Below are 16,973 nucleotides of genomic sequence, written 5' to 3'. Positions count from 1 at the left end.
AGCGTTCTTCCGAACCCCGTACGGCAGATAGCGGCAGCCATCTTAGTGTGGTACCACACCTTCATTACCGCAAGAGATTAGCCAAAAAGATCACGGGCATACCTTGTGCATGCACCTAATACTTGTACTCGCTCAATCGCACTAGTTAATTGGAATATTGTTATTCTTCAAATATTGCTAATATGTTTAAGTAAAATAAAAGAAGACTATTTGAATACATAATTAATGTAACATAAGGTGAAAATCTGTGCAATTTACCTGTATGCAAGTAATGCAACAATAAATTACGATTCGAATTATGGCACTGTAAATGCGTGGTGCATGTTTCACAACAGGTTTACGGGAATTTGCACCATTTGTTGCCGGTATTAGGTACTGTCAGTTTCATTCAATTCAATATAAAGTGAGACCATTTTGGAATGGGCTGCTCTACGACCCACTTGTTGGGAACACGTCTAGAAATACATATAGCACAAGTACTACTGCAGGGTTGTAATTCACACTCAAATATTTCACGCTGTTTTGTTATATTCCAAACAACCGTTCATAACCTTGCACGTACAGTAAGCGGTTATGTTCTGCATATATGTATTTCCAATATTTATCCGAAACAATCATAAACAAGTCAGGTCCCGGGACGGCAGCCAATCACAGCGCGGCCCGGGGAATGACGTCACGGGGGTGTCCCGGGCCGGCAGCCAATCACAGCGCGGCCTGGGACAAGGGGCGGGACTTAAAAAAAGAGTCAGAAACGCCCCCGAATCGCGTTTTCACGGGGAAAGCGTGATTGACAGCCAATCTCTTCCAATGGCTAGCCTCCATTTATGGAGCTAGCCAATGGAACAGAGGGCGGGACTAAGCAGTACACTGTAGGGACAATAGATTTCTCCTGGGCGGAGCTAGAAGCTCCGACCCCAGGCGAAACCTAAAAATCATGTAGGATGGGATGAGGATTCTCCTCACCATAAAATTCAGTTAACAAATCAATCCACTGCACAAAGGTAGTATCCTGTTAAGCAGGAAGCTAAAAAACAATTCAGGTAGATCTTAGATCAACTTGAATATCAGGAGGTAATTGAAACATGCACCTCACAATTGAACAATCCTTTGTTTCCTGTCTCCAAGCCAGACGATTCATATTGTCTAGTTTTGGACTACAGACACCTAAAATCCTGCTGCAAAACATTTGCAGTACAAAACTCACACAGTGCAGCACTAATGAATAACATTGTGCGCAAAAAATATAAAATGACATTAGATATTTCAAATGGTTTCTTCTGTCAAAACATAGCACCTGAAAGCAGGTATTTGACCGCTTTCTCAAGTATGGGGGCCCCAAAAAAATGTTGTTGTCTCCCACAGGGATTCAAGAATAGCCCAGGATTATTTTCAGGCAGGGTAACAGAGTTACTACAAATATATGATGATGAGGCATTATCTTATGTTGATGACATCTATCTCACAGACGTGACCTGGAGACTCACTTGAAAAGAGTGAACACCATCATACTTGGGTTCGCAGCTGAAGGGTACAAATTCAACTTTAAAAAGTCACGAATTGCCCACCTAACTGTCCTGTTTTTAGGATATGAATTATCAAGTGAAGGCAAAAGCCTAGCAGACAACTTCTTAGAGAAGTGTGCAGTACTCCAAGCTCCAAAAACGCTGAAAAACTTACAACCAATTCTAGGTTTCCTGAATTTCGGAAGAACATACATTCTAAATTATGCAGAGAGGGTTAAACCTCTCTACGAATTAATAAAACCTGATTTCAAACCAATTAATTGGACTCAGAAACACACAGAAATTTTACGATCATCACAAACAGACATGTTAGCTAAAACAAAACTGCAAACGCGCAAACGAACGCAACCTTGTAATCCGAGTCATCCCAGGAAGATGCAAATTCACATACCTGACCTCTAATGAGGGAGAAACGGTACCAATAGCTTACAAATCACACTTGTACACACAAGCTGAAATGAAATTCAGCTCTACAGAAAAAATTCTGACTGCGGTTCAAACTGCTGTAGCAAAAGAAAGAGCCCTAGCACAAGGGAAGAGCATATCTGTTTTAACAGCAGTATCAGCCCTTGAGGCAGTAACAAGACCACGCAATCCAAATGCTGTGGCATTAGATCCAAAATGGATAGAATGGGAAAATTCTCTTACTGCAACAGACGTGAAACACGCTTTTGATCCGAAAATGAAAAAAACTAGAAGATCTAGAATACGAATACGAATATCCTCTGTCAATCGAAATTCTGCCTCTCGAACAATACACCTGTGTAATCTACACAGACAGATTTGCACAACACTACGTGTGGAAAAACAAATTTACAATGCAGCGCGCGTGATTGTCAAAGGTCGCTGGCGCTTAGGTAAAGTCAGACCGATGGTCACTAAAACTGAATCACTCAGAAATTGTACAGCTCAGTGAGCTGAAATAAGATCTTTAAAGATGGCACTTGAAAATGCAGATCGCGAATTACCCACTCTAATAGTGTGCGATTCGCATTACTGCGTCCAGTCTTACAATAATAGCATGCAGACCTGGATTAAAAACGGTTACAAAGATGAGACAGGTGCCACAATAAAGCAAAAAAAGGTATGGGAACAAGTAGTTCTTTTACAGAAAGAACTACAAAAGACTCACGTGATACATACACTGAGTCATCGACGTGATGGCGTTCACGTTGCAGGGAATTCATTGGCTAACAGAGCCACAGAGGCAGCTGTTCAACCGGCTTCCGTAGCTACAAAAAAGCGTTCTAAATAACAAATAGATGGAGAAACCATGCTGGCAGTAAAAGCCTCATTAAAAGGCGACTATGCAGCATTACCTCTCAACTATCCACTCAATAATACATACATAATTGATGTAAACTCCGTTCCTTTTGCTCGAATCCCTGGAGTGGGGGACAGAGTAATTCCAAACACGAACCGGAGGGCTTACTTGATTCAAGAAGCACACATGGGAATGGGTCTGAGGCACCAAGAGATCTTGAAATCCCTAATAGAATTACAATCGGAGTACTGGATGCCGGGTATGAGCGTGCAAATTTATAACTTTGCAATGAATTGTGAGAACTGCAATAGAGATCGCAGTTGTGAACCGGACCAGACACCTGCCCGGACACCTCTATTAGACAGCATTAGGCTATCTATACGCAGAAATCCAGACGGAGAAATGCGATCCCAAAATTATTGAGACAAGATTAATTTAGATGTGGCCCCTGACGCCAGAACTGTTATAAAAGATTTGCGAGCCTTTATTGGCACATACGCAATTGGCATGCTACATTCTGACCAGGGTCCTGCGTTTAGCTCTTGAGCTTACAAGGAGACCATGGCCAGCATGGGTATTGTATTGAGGTACTCTAGTCCATTCCATCCCCGAGGGAAATGCGGTAGTGGAGAGAAAAAAACGTGACATAAAGCAATCTATAACAGCAAGGGTATTAGGTTCGGGTGACGGGTGGGTCAAACATCTAATAAGTGTCCAACGTAGTCGTACTAATCTGCCAAGAAATTCTCTAGGAGGTATCACTCCGTACGAACTTTTGTTTGGTACAAGAATGATCATTCATGATCTCGATTGTCACACTTCAGTGGTGAAACAAAAAACTTTTGATATCAAAGATCGTTTGGCTGTTTTACAGGACTTAAATGAAACAAGAAGAAGTCTAAGTAACAAAAAGCTAAAGCCAACGGCCACTGAAGAAAACCCACCTGTCCCAGCGAGATCTGTCTGGATTCCAAAGATTGGGGATCTGGTCAGAGAAAAGATCGCGGTGAAGAAGGAATTTGGGCCTTCTTAAAGAAAAGCAGTACCTGTCTTAGCTTTTCAGCGGAACAAGATCAGTAGTACTACCGCCCCTTGCTGGTAAAAAGGAGAACAGAGTTGTATCCATTGACCCGGTAAAACCACAATCATGTGGCCAATAATAAGTAGTAGGCCCAGTGGACTCCCAAGAAATAGCAGAAGACCAAATCTTGCTACAATCCAAGAGGTTCAAACTGAGAGACTAATCACTGTGATAAACCTGCAGTGAACAAAAAAGGACTATGCAACAAAGCCATGGAACTTGTGCCTCTTGAAACCCAAATTGCAACAGTTCGTCAATGTTAGACCTGACACCCTTGGTGTGGTTTTCCCCCATCTTTTTGCCTCTGCCTCCTGTATTTTTGATGCTGTGCTGGATTTCGTTTTTGCTGGTTTAGATGCTTTGGACACTCTGCCACTGCTGATCAGTGCCAGAGTGTAAGTGCTCCCTATGTAAATTGTCATATTGATTGGGTATACCTGATTGGCATATTTGGATCACCATAAAGTCCCTAGTAAAGTGCATTGTGTGTGCCAGGGTTGGTGATGACAGATGCTGCTAGGGGGCCTGCAGCGCAGATTGCGCCACCCACATAAGTAGCCCTAAAATGGTATCTCAGGCCTGCCAGCGCAGTGCCTGTGTGCAGTCAGTGGACTGCCATGTCCGCCTGGCCAGTGTCCCCACTGACTGGGCCTAACCCTTCCCTGTCTGTGCACATTAGTCGCCCCTATGGAAGGCTTAAGGTACCCCCCTGGGCAGGATGCAGTGTATGGGTAAGGTAGAGCATGTACTAGTGCAGGTAACATGCTCTGGTAGTGAGCAGCAGCCATTTTGTATGCTCACTTCTGCAAGGTTATCTTGCTCCATAGATTAAAATGGGGGAGGCTGGTCCCAATAAATACCAGCCTATCTTCCCATAGGAACAAGATGGGACATAAGTGATTGATATCCCTGAACTCAGAATTTAATAACACATATTTTAGGAAAGGTTGTTTTTAAATTCTGTGTTTGAGAATAGTGCTTTTAGAAAGTGGCTGTTCTCTTGTCTAAACCTTTCTGTGTACCTGGGACTGCTTGTGGATTGACTGTCTGGTTTGTGGGTGACAGGGGCTGCAGAGCCCCCAGGAGGTTGTCTGAGTCAGCCCGTGGATGAAAGGCTGCATCTGCTGCCAGGGAAGTGGGAGGAGATAGCACCTGGGAGTGACTAGGGCTGTGCCTGCCTGACCACAATGCTGGCTCCACCACCCTCTGGGCGACTGTCACCTCTGTCCCTGATACTGAAAGAAAGAAGGAAGCCAGGAAACCCAAGGGTTCCAGCAACACCCAGAACTGGTTTAGACCGGGCTCAGGGCCCACTTGCACAAAGACTTCAAAGACTTTTTGGGGTATAAGAGAAGGACCCCTGACAACAGAAAATTAGATTCTACAACCAAGAGGAACCTCTGCTGGAAGAAGGACCGCTGGAGAACTGAAGGAAGATTGCCTTGCTGTGTGCTCTAAGGGCTGACCTGTTCTGCTGACCAACTGAAGCTGAGGAGAAGAGGGACTTTGCTGTGTGCTGTGACCCTGATTGCTTGATCCCCAGAGACTTTGCTGTGTGCTGTATCTCCTAACTGAATCTCCAAGGGACTGAGAAGAGCTGGCCTCCTGTTCTGGAACCCAGGGTTAAAAGGTTCCTAAAGCATTGCCAAAACTGCTGAGGAGATCGTGTGGTGTTTTGCCCCAACGCGTGTTTCCACTTGCCAGCTGTGAGGGAAGATCGTTGTGCTCATCAGCACAGAATCAGGGGTGAGAGGAGACCCGTGGTGCCTCCCTGCGTGCAGAATCACCCCCAACGATCTGCTGGCTTGAAACGCCTCAACTGCGACCTGTGGCCTTGGAAATCATCAGCCCGTAATTCAACGCCGCGGCCCGGGGGCCTGAGAGAGCCCTGCAGCTGTTTCCCCGCTCTGCAAAGCCGCGGAGAAAGAAATGAAGGGGCCGCACCCTGATTGGTCGATCGATATCCAGAGCCGCACTCTGATTGGCTGCCTGGTCGCCGAAGCTGCCGTGTGAAGGAGGGCCTGCCCCGGGAGCCACGCTGCTACTGGCTGACTCCCGGGTGAAGAAGGAGGCTTGCCGCGAAGGCAGCGACGTGATTGGGCCAAGAGAGGAAGAGCTGCGTCGTCCCCCAGGAGGCTCGCCTGCCGAGTCGCGCATTGATTGGTCCCCGTAACCGGGACCTGTGAGGACGCCGCCAAAGCCATATGTTGCCACCGAAGCCGGGGAAGAGTGACCCGACCTTGCCGAGGGAGCCACAGAAGCAATCTCTGCCCCTGGCCTGTCGTCCCTGCTCGGAGAGCCGAGCTAGCTCCCCGCCGCTCCCTGGAGTGCTGAGAGCGGGCAGAGGGCTGCCGGGACCGGCCGGGGCTAAGTGAAAGTCTGCTCTGATCGGCGCGAAGGTGCTATCAATCATCGGTGAGGCGCGCTCGCATTGCTGGGGCTCAGTAGTTTTGAAGGGCCAGATTAATAAGTTATTTACATGCTGGCATTGCTTTGACAACTCATTTAAAGAGCTGATTTGAAGTATTATTTTTAATACTGATTTACAGAGACTAGAGACTATTCTTTTATCATAAGAACTTCCTAAATACAAGTGCAACCATCAAGATTAAGTGCAACCTTTTCTCAAAGAAGCAACCATTGTGTATTGTTGATTTTTAATTGCTGCAACTAGATAAAGTTATATTTTTATAAATATACTTACCTGTGTGGTCTCAGTTTGTGGTGGATTGGGGGTCATTGTTTGTGTTAAGTGCATTTATTTTATACATTGCCTTGGGGATAAGCCTGCCTGCTCGAGCCAAGCTACCTAGAGGGTGAGCAGGGGTTATCTACTTTGTGTACTTCTGCACCCTGACTAGAAGCAAGGGTCCCTACTTGGTCTAAGGTACTTACCTCTGCCAATTAGAGACCCCCAGATCTAACATTGTTGGACAGCAGTGTGGATTTTGAACTAATATTTGCACTTGACCTGCAGTGATTTCTTGTACATCACTAGTCTAGTTTAGCAGCACAGATTGTACAAGATTTTTTCTTTTTGGTGAAACCTATTTTTCAAAGTCTAGGAGGCATCATGTCTCAGAACGCAGCAAGCAAAGTAGTAGAATTGGAATTTGAAATTCAGGAGTTGCTCATCTATAAAAAGGAGCAGCTAAAGCAATTCTGCAAACAGCTTGGATGCCCAGTGAAGGGCAGCTCAAACAAGGAAGAGCTACAGAAAGCTCTAAGGTCCTGGTGGGAGGCCAAACATGTTGATTCAAAAGATGATACTGGAGAGGGAGGCACAGAGCAGAATGCTTTTGAATCCGGTGATTTGCCAATGAATAGGCCAGCATCTAGGGTTGGCAGCAACCACTCCAGTAGGGTTATTTCTCCAGAGGAGCTGGAGGATAATCAGAGAGCTAGGGCCCATGAGATTGAGCTTTTTAAACTCAAAGCCCAAGCAGAAGAGAGGAGTCTGCGCCTTGAAAGTGAAAAGAAGGCGGAGGAGAGGAGGAATGCTCTTGTTTTTGAAGAGAAGAAACTCCAGTTGGCTCATGAGTTGAGTATGAGGGAGCTGGACATTAAAGCTAAACAGGTGGAGTCCAGTCCTAATGGTGGCAGAGCACAACCAGTACAGGCGGGTAAAGTATACATACCAAAAGATCTGGTACAGAATTATCAGATGGGTGAGGATATTTATGCGTGGTTTAGATCGTATGAGCTTGCCTTGAAGATGAATGAAGTGCCTGAGAAGAAAAGGGGGGCAGGTTTGTGGAAGCATTTTGAGGCCTCTCTGAGGGATGTCTTATCACCCTTAGAAGCAGCAGGTACTTTATCCGACCCCGCTATGAAGGAGGCTTTATGCCTCAGGTATGGGCTCACTCCAGAACAGTACCGCCAGAAGTTTAGGAACTTCAAGAAGCTTGATTCTAGTACTTGGGTGGAGTGTGTGAGTATGTACACGCGTGCACTGGAAGGTTGGATAAAGGGCAGCAAAGATACTGATTATGTGGGGTTGTGTCACTTGATTAGTTGGGAGCACTTGAGTAGTTTATGTGTTCCAGAGCTGCGCCAGCATCTTTTAGACAGCAAGTTAACTGACCCCAGTGAGCTTGCTAAAGAGGCGGACCGCTGGACTAGCACCAGGGTCCACAAGGGGGTGGTAAGTACCCCAGCCAAAGGTGGACAGGGTCCCCAGCAGAAGAGTGGGGGGGACAAGGGTAATCAAAAGGAGTCTTCTAAAGGGCCCCAAAATAGTTAACAGGAGAAGGAGTCTCAACCCCCCAAGTCTAAGAAGCCCTGGCCCCATAAGGGCAAGCAGGACAACAGGTCCCCGCCTACTTGCTATTCATGTAGGGAGGTGGGGCACATTGCCCCCAAATGTCCAAACAAACCTCCACACCCACTGGTGCTCCAACCCCGGGGTTAGCCAGTGTAGCTTTGGGAGGGGATTTGATTTCCAGTGGGGAGGAGGGGTTAGCAGTGATGACCCTTGTCTCTTTAGGAGACCAAGAGATGGCCCAGGAAACCTTGCTGCCCCTAAAAACTAAAAAATATGGGCAGAAGGTGACCATCAATGGAAAAGAGATAGAAGCTCTGAGAGACACAGGGGCCAGTGGGACATCTGTCAGGTGTCAGTGGGTGTCTGAAGAGCAGATCATTCCCAATGTACTCCGTCCTGTGGTGGCAGCTGACAGTTCAGTGCGCCTCTGCAAGTTGGCACGTGTTCCATTTGAATGGGGAGGAGTCTCTGGTATTTTGGAAGTTGTTGTAAGTGATGCCTTGCCTGTAGATTGTCTATTAGGTAATGACCTGGAGAGCTCTCCATGGAAAGATGTGGAGCACAGAACTCATTTGGAAATGTTGGGCTTGCCTGCATGGATCTGTGTGACCACATGTGCAATGGGAGCCAGTAAGGGTGGATTAGCAGAACTGGAGCCTGGAACAATGGCCCAGGGACCTGCCAAGAGAGGAAGGGGTAGAGGGCGTGGGAAACCAGCCCCCACCTTTCCCACTGTCCAGGAGGAAGCAGAACCTGAGGGGGATGCCCTGGAACCTACAGGGGAACAGGTGGCAGAACTGGTGGAATTGCCTGAGCTGTCCCAGTGGCAGCAAGATGGTGGTCCCTCCAGGGAGGAAATCTGCCAGGCTCAGAGGAGTGCCCTTCCCTCATTGGTGTGCGGCAGCAGGCTGCAGACCAGGCAGCATGCCTGGGGTCCAAGGAACATTTGATTTACTGGGAGGATGACTTACTTTATAGTGAGCCTAAGTTCGCTGAGCCCGGTGCAGCCCGTGTGCTGGTAGGAACCCGAGCGCTTCAGGAACTTCCTACTGGGTCTGGCTCATGACGTGCCTCTCGCAGGACATCTTGGGCAAGGCAAGACCTATCACAGGCTTGTCACCCACTTTTACTGGCCCCAGATGAAGAAGCACGTCGCTGCCTTTTGTAAGTCTTGCCAAACTTGTCAGGCCAGTGGCAAGAGCGGAGGGAAGTGCGTGGCACCCCTCCAACCCTTTCCTGTGGTGAGCACCCCTTTTGAGTGAGTGGGCATTGACATTGTGGGGCCCCTGGACCCCAAGACAGCCTTAGGCAACAGGTTTATCCTGGTCTTGGTGGACCATGCCACCCGGTACCCGGAAGTAGTCCCTCTCAGGACAGTCACAGCCCCCGTGGTCGGCCGTGTCTTAATGGGGATCTTTTCCCGTGTGGCGTTCCCCAGAGAGGTGGTCTCCGACCGGGGTACAAACTTCATCTCTAGGTACATGAAGTCTCTGTGGGAGGAGTGTGGGGTGACATATAAGTTCACCACTCCTTACCATCCTCAAGGAAATGGGTTGGTTGAAAGATTCAACCGCACCCTGAAGGGCATGATTATGGGCCTAGAGGAGCCCATGAGGCAGAAGTGGGTCGTCTTGGTACCATGGCTGTTGTTTGCCTACAGGGAGGTGCCTCAGAAATCCTTAGGGTTCAGTCCCTTTGAGTTGCTGTATGGCCACCCTGTCAGAGGGCCTCTCACTCTGGTGAAGGAGGGGTGGGAGAAATCCCGTGGGAAAACCCCTCAGGAAGTGTTCAGCTATATACAATACAACAGACGGGTTTTTAGTATTTCTGATAAGTGTGAGCGCACTACCTAGTGTGAACGTTAATGTATACAAAGTAGCTATGGTATGGCGTGGTGCAGACAGGCGAGCGGATAAGACCCCTTAACCGTTCAAGAGCAGATCTGTCACCAGACCTACGAGACAATAATATACAGCAATGCCCTCGCACACAACACTCAAGGTGTAAAAAACAGTAGTTATGTAATGAACAACATTCTATGCATAGAGCCACTCATTCAGACAATTGCAATTCAGTTCCGTTTCTTGGAAGATGGATAAAAGTTTATTAGTTCCACAACCAGCCGACACGTGTTTCGTCGCATGGGAAACAAATCACTGCGACTCCTCAGTGCTGGGAAAAAACATAAAAGTATAGGTATGGAACAATCGGTCGAAATATAATGCATATAAACACAAAAAAAACATTTTTGATCTTCACATGCACTGCATGGAGAGCGGTGAGTATCAGTAGTGATTACAGTGTAAAATTACATAAGAAGGTGCCAAGGCTCCCACGAACCACAAAAAAAAGTATTCAAGCAACCGTGACTGTAATGGCGGTGTGGAGAACAGTCCTATTGGTGGTGAAAAAAGGCTTATGCCCATCCTTATTTTCCCCATAACAAAATGTTGGTCACACGTAAGACAGTAGGAAATTGTATGGAGAACAGTGATATTCGTGGTGACCAAACATTTGTGGCCAAATTGCGATCTCCATGATGTAACACATCAGTCAACAATGATAGTATTGGATATTAAAAAGTAACCTATGATCACAGGTGAAGTACTACATGCAATAAAGAGAAAGGAACACCACAAAAGAAGGTAAGTGCGGTAGCGTGACAAGCATCTTGAGTAATTAATCATGTCTGTCTCATGAAGTCAGTGCCTGCACGCCCCATAAAGAATAGAAAACGGAAAAGAGTTTATAAGTTAATGCAATTCGCATACCTTAAGACTGAACCTACATTCATGTAGGATGTGGTGATAATTCCACAGAATTCAATCACTGTATTGTGAAAAAGAGAAAATAGAGAGGGGGCGGGTATTAGTTGAAGGGGAGGCACAACCAGGAGACGAAATAAGAGGGAAAAAAACTTAAACAATCATGTTTTTCCCCCGATATTATGTATCTATTTCGTCCTAGGTAGTGATCGAATGAAAATTACAGGTCAGACATGGTATTATGTCGACGCATGTATGTAGAATGAACTCTCACTGTATAAGTATATTGGTTCAACCCGTCTTAGTCGGGTACGTTTGTCTTTAAGGAGCGGAGAAGAATAACTGATAGAAGCATCTTTGGAGGTTCCAGGAGTGGTGGTGCCCTCCTATATAGGACGAGAATGTGAGAAAGAGTTTTAACGGGAGGGCTAGTCCTATATAGTTAACCCTATTTAATAAGTGGCATTGTCATGCTTCAACTCACCACTCACCATCAATCAGAATGGTGACTGAAGCAGGGTTATCTCAATCTTCACGTGGTAAACTTTCTCACGGAATATACAATCATGAGCACACAGAATCAACTTGCTGCAAGCATCGGACGTGCTGGGAGGAAAAGATTATAATAATTTACCCGTTGTTCTGTGTGATGACCAAGTGTTTTGAGAATCAGCACAACGTGAAAAAATATATATCACCATTTCCAGTAATTCTTTAAAAGATAAAAGTCGGGTACTTTAATAAGTGTACATATTAAGCTTCTACCGGGAGGGGATCCACGTGCAGGTTCCGGTTCGCGTGGGTGCACCTCGAATCCGGAAGTATCTGCATACATAAAGCCGAGTAAAGCGGCATCAATGAACTATTCTTCAAATATTATCCTTAATGTCATATCATCTGTACATTTGAGTCTAACTATGCGAGGAAACTTACCACGAACATAGCGTCCCTCCTCCTATGGTTCCCAGTTGCCATTTACCAAGTACGGACACGTGACCGGAAGGATGCTGGAAATAAATACGTTTCTTTTTTGGAAGACTAGACCGTCAATTACCAATATATGGTCTGCCAAAACAAAAGCACCGCAGCACCTTGTATCGAATCCCAAGGCAGCCTCGGTGAGAGTTAGTGAAATTAAAATCCCCGGTTTCTTCCACTTTAAAATATTGTAATTAAATGGGAGTTGTAACTTTACAACAACAGTGACCTAATTATCCGGTCCAACCACTTCTGACTCACGAGCACAGCCATGCCTGTAAGCATGAAGTACCGTTAGTGTGATAGAGAAATACGAAGAACACACACTTCCAAGTGACTTTGTAATTTCCATAAACTGGTAAACAAAACAGTTATTGTAAAAGTACAAGGAAGTGTTCATATCACAAAATCTGTTTCTTTCATTAAAAAATACAGTATCACTTAATGAAAGCAATGAAAGATGAAGTAAATATATGTACAATTCTAAACAGTTTGATTCAGAAATGGTCTCTTAATTGGAAATAGGATTATTTTAGAGAACGGGTTCCTATAAAAGTGGTACAATGTGAGCCATAAGGTACAAGGTATTGCATGTTAATTGATCACAGCCATTAACACAGAATTCCATGCGTACCCCTGATGCCCAAATAACTGATTCCTTCAATCACCAAGAAAAAATTGTAATTCTGGATCAAAATTGAGCCCGTGTTCTATACAATGTAAGCGCATTATCCACATTGCTTCTTTACGCCTCAGTGTTAAGTTCACGATTTCCACCTCTGATACTCAGAGGAATAACATCAATGCCATAGAAGCGAACCTTAACATCGTCTTCCAAAGGCTGGCAATCTGCAATATGTAACGCCACTGGGTATTTCGGTTCCCTTTTCTGTATGGCTCTTATGTGTTCTGCCATTCTGTCTTTAAGAGCCCTAATGGTGCTGCCCACATAATATTTGCGGCAGTGGCATTCTATAATGTAAACAACAAATTTGGTCAAGCAGGTGATGTTCTGTTTGATGTTAAACGTTTCCTTATTGAAACCTGTAAAAGTTCTAGTCCCATGTTTGCCCCATCTACACATTGAGCAGAAGCCACATCTAAAAAAACCTGTGCTGTGTTTTGTCATCCAATTATTGACAGTGGTGTTGCGGGGGACAGTAGGACTAAGTCTGCTTCTCAGTGTTTGTCCTTTCTTGTATGTTATTGCTGACGTGTCTGGAATCCATTATTTTAATGCTGGATCTGTTTTTAAATGATTCCAGTGTTTATAGAAACTTTTTTTCACCGTGTGCTGTAATGCGCTGTATTCAATAATGAGTCTCACTGTGTTATTCGCAGACTTAGGCTCTGTGCGTTTCTTGAGACTGTCTGGTCTCTTAATTTTTCTTATTCTCTTTTCAGCTGTATTTAAGGTTACCTCAGAGTATCCCCTTTTTGAGAATCTATTGCTCATATTCGCGATGCAATTGTTGAATTCCGCTTGTTCTCTACAGTTACGTCTAGCTCTAAGGAATTCACCATAGGGAATAGAACGGATTTGATGTATTGGATGCGAGCTATCTGCGTGTAGAATGGAATTACACGAGGTAGGTTTCCAATAGAGTCTGCTGTGCAGTGCATTTCCTTTCACATAGAATTCTAAATCTAGGAATTCTATCTTAGTTTTGCTGTGTTGCATCGTGAACTTAATCTCCCACGTATTGCTGTTAAGGTAGTTGAAAAAGTGATGTAATGATTCATCAGACCCAGACCATAGTAGTATACAATCATCAATATACCGACCCCAATAGATGATGGAGTCGATATATTGTGATCCTTTTGTTCCCCAAATAAGGTCCGACTCCAAAGCCCCCATAAAGAGATTCGCGAAGGAGGGGGAAAATTTGGAGCCCATGGCCACCCCTCTCTTCTGTTGGTACCATTTATGGTCCAACAAGAAGAAATTGTTACTGAGGATGAGGTCCATCATGGATAGTAAAATGTTAGTATGTGCCCAAAGTGAGGCTGCTCTGTTGGAAAGTATTTTGTTCATAGCTTCCATACCCAACTTGGGGTTGATACTGGTGTAAAGGGACACCACATCCATTGTTACCAGTGTGGTGCCCTGATGCCATTCCATGTCTGTCATTATACCCAGTATGTGTTTTGAATCTTGAATGTATGAGGGCAGATTTTTCACAAGTGGTCCCAAAAAGAGGTCCACATATTCCGCCAACCTTTCTGTGAGTCCCCCTATCCCAGAGACAATGGGTCTACCAGGGGGGAAAGGGAGCTCTTTATGTATCTTGGGTAGTGTGTATAACCAAGGGAAAGATGGTCTGGATACTTTGAGGTAAAGGTTTTCATCATTGTTTAAAAGGCCAGATTGCTTCCAATTCAGAAGTTTCTCATTAATAAGCAACGTCAAAGGGCCCATGGGGTTCTGTGCCAATTGTTTATAACAGGAATCATCGCTCAATTGGTTTAGAATCTCATTGTTGTAGTCCACGAGATCCATCACCACGATGTAGCCCCCTTTATCTGCTTCTCTGATAATAATGTGGGAATTGAGGCTCAAAACTGAAAGTGCTATGCGTTCCCCCTTAGTGAGGTTGTCTTTGTATTTGAAAGTAGAATCTAGATTTCTCGTGTTGACCTTATCTAGATCCTCTAAGATGTGTCTATGAAAGTTGTCAATAACGTTACCCCCAGGTAGTGTGGGGGCCCATTTGGATTTACATTTAAGCCCACTGGCCATCCCATAGTTCGTCTCTACAGCAAGCTCCTCAAGAAGCATCTCCATGTCATAAGGACTCTCTTCACGGTCAGCCAAGGAAAGAAGCAAGTGTGTTGATTGCACATCCTTTATTGTCAAAAGCTCTTCATCAAAAACAGTAGGAATATTCTTAGAATGTCTATTAGTTTCTTGTAGTCCTGCAAAATGTTTTTTTAGCTTTAGGTTACGAACAAATTTAAATACATCAATTTTAGTTTGGCAAATGTCTCCTGTAGAGTATGGATTGTAACGAAGGCCCTTAATAAGCAGAGAGATCATATCCGCACTTAAAGGAAAAGAGGAGAGGTTGATAACCTGTACTTCTTGGTTAGCAGTAATCAATTCCTCGTGGTACCTGACCTCAATTTCTTGCGGTAATCTTCGTGGTTTACTCCGCTTCCCCCTGTGGGTTTTGGGTCTTGTACGTTTCTTAGTGGTGGTATCCTGTTGCCTTTCCTGATGCGCTGCATTTCCACTAAAAAAGCCGAGCTAGTGGCGCCAGTATTATCCAGTGGCTCATTCTCTGATTCACTGAGTCCCGCTGTACTTAAGGATGTAGTACTAGATGCTGTGGAGCTATTAGTGGTGGATCTTCCTACTTGCATCCCCTGTTTATTACTGGGGATCATAGAATCATATTTACGTGCGTAGGTGAAGACCCTGCCATCTCTATAGTCTGTCTCATCCCTTTTTAATTGGCGTGCCTTTCTGTTCTTGATCTCAGCTTGATGTCTTAAAAGGATCTCATCTAGTAAAGTGTAATTTTTGACTGTTGCCTCGGGTAGATTGAGGTCTATGATTTTTTGTTCCAAAATGGATATTTCAGTCTGTAACTTAGTTGTCTTACGATCTGCACTTTAAATTAGAATGTCCATTAATACCATGGAGTTATTATGAAGAGAGTCTTCCCATTTGGACATGAGGTCTGCATCTAAGTCGTCATAAGTGGGGAAGACTTGGGAGCGTAGTCCCCTAGGTATTTGTTTAAGACGAATATACTGTTTTAAGGTGGTTCCATCCCACCATCGGGAATTTTCTTGTTTTTTAAGTTTTTCTTGCTTAATAAACTTATCTTTAAGGCCTTCTTTGCATGGTGGACCCGCACTCGCTGATGCTTTATGAGTGGGCATGCCCTTGGCCAAGTTGTCAAAAAGTTCTGCAGCTGCCTTAGCTCTATTCATCGGTAAGATTCAATGAGGTGTTTCTGTAAAGATTACAATACGTCAAATTAGAAAAAATATAGAAAAAAACGTGGATGCGACCTATCAGAATCCAACAGTACAATACAACAGACAGGGTTTTTAGTATTTCTGATAAGTATGAGCGCACTACCTAGTGTGAACATTAATGTATGCAAAGTAGCTATAGTATGGCGTGGTGCGGACAGGCGAGCGGATAAGACCCCTTAACCGTTCCAGAGTAGATCTGTCACCAGACCTACGAGACAACAATATACAGCAATGCCCTCGCACACAACAATCAAGGTGTAAAAAACAGTAGTTATGTAATGAACAACATTCTATGCATAGAGCCACTCATTCAGACAATTGCAATTCAGTTCCGTTTCTTGGAAGATGGATAAAAGTTTATTAGTTCCACAACCAGCCTACACGTGTTTCGTCGCGTGGGAAACAAATCACTGCGACTCCTCAGGGCTGGGAAAAAACATAAAAGTATAGGTATGGAACAATTGGTCGAATATAATGCATATAAACACAAAAAACATTTACGATCTTCACATGCACTGCATGGAGAGCGGTGAGTATCAGTAGTGATTACACTGTAAAATTACATAAGAAGGTGCCAAGGCTCCCACGAACCATCAATGAAAGTATTCAAGCAACCGTGACTGTAATGGCGGTGTGGAGAACAGTCCTATTGGTGGTGAAAAAAGGCTTATGCCATCCTTATTTTCCCCATAACAAAATGTTGGTCACACGTAAGACAGTAGGAAATTGTATGGACGACAGCGATATTCGTGGTGACCAAACATTTGTGGCCAAATTGCGATCTCCATGATGTAACACATCAGTCAACAATGATAGTATGGGATATTAAAAAGTAACCTATGATCACAGGTGAAGTACTACATGCAACAAAGAGAAAGGAACACCACAAAAGAAGGTAAGGGCGGTAGCGTGACAAGCACCTTGAGCAATTAATCATGTCTGTCTCGTGAAGTTAGTGCATGCACGCCCCATAAAGAATAGAAAACTGAAAAGAGTTTATAAGTTAATGCAATTCGCATACCTTAAGACTGAACCTACATTCATGTAGGATGTGGTGATAATTCCACAGAATTCAATCACTGTATTGTGAAAGAGAAAATAGAGCGGGGGC

The sequence above is a fragment of the Lissotriton vulgaris genome, chromosome 12 (genome assembly GCF_964263255.1).
Source record: "Lissotriton vulgaris chromosome 12, aLisVul1.2, whole genome shotgun sequence".
NCBI classification, from domain to species: domain Eukaryota; kingdom Metazoa; phylum Chordata; class Amphibia; order Caudata; family Salamandridae; genus Lissotriton; species Lissotriton vulgaris.
Note: the sequence above shows the minus strand (reverse complement) of the source record.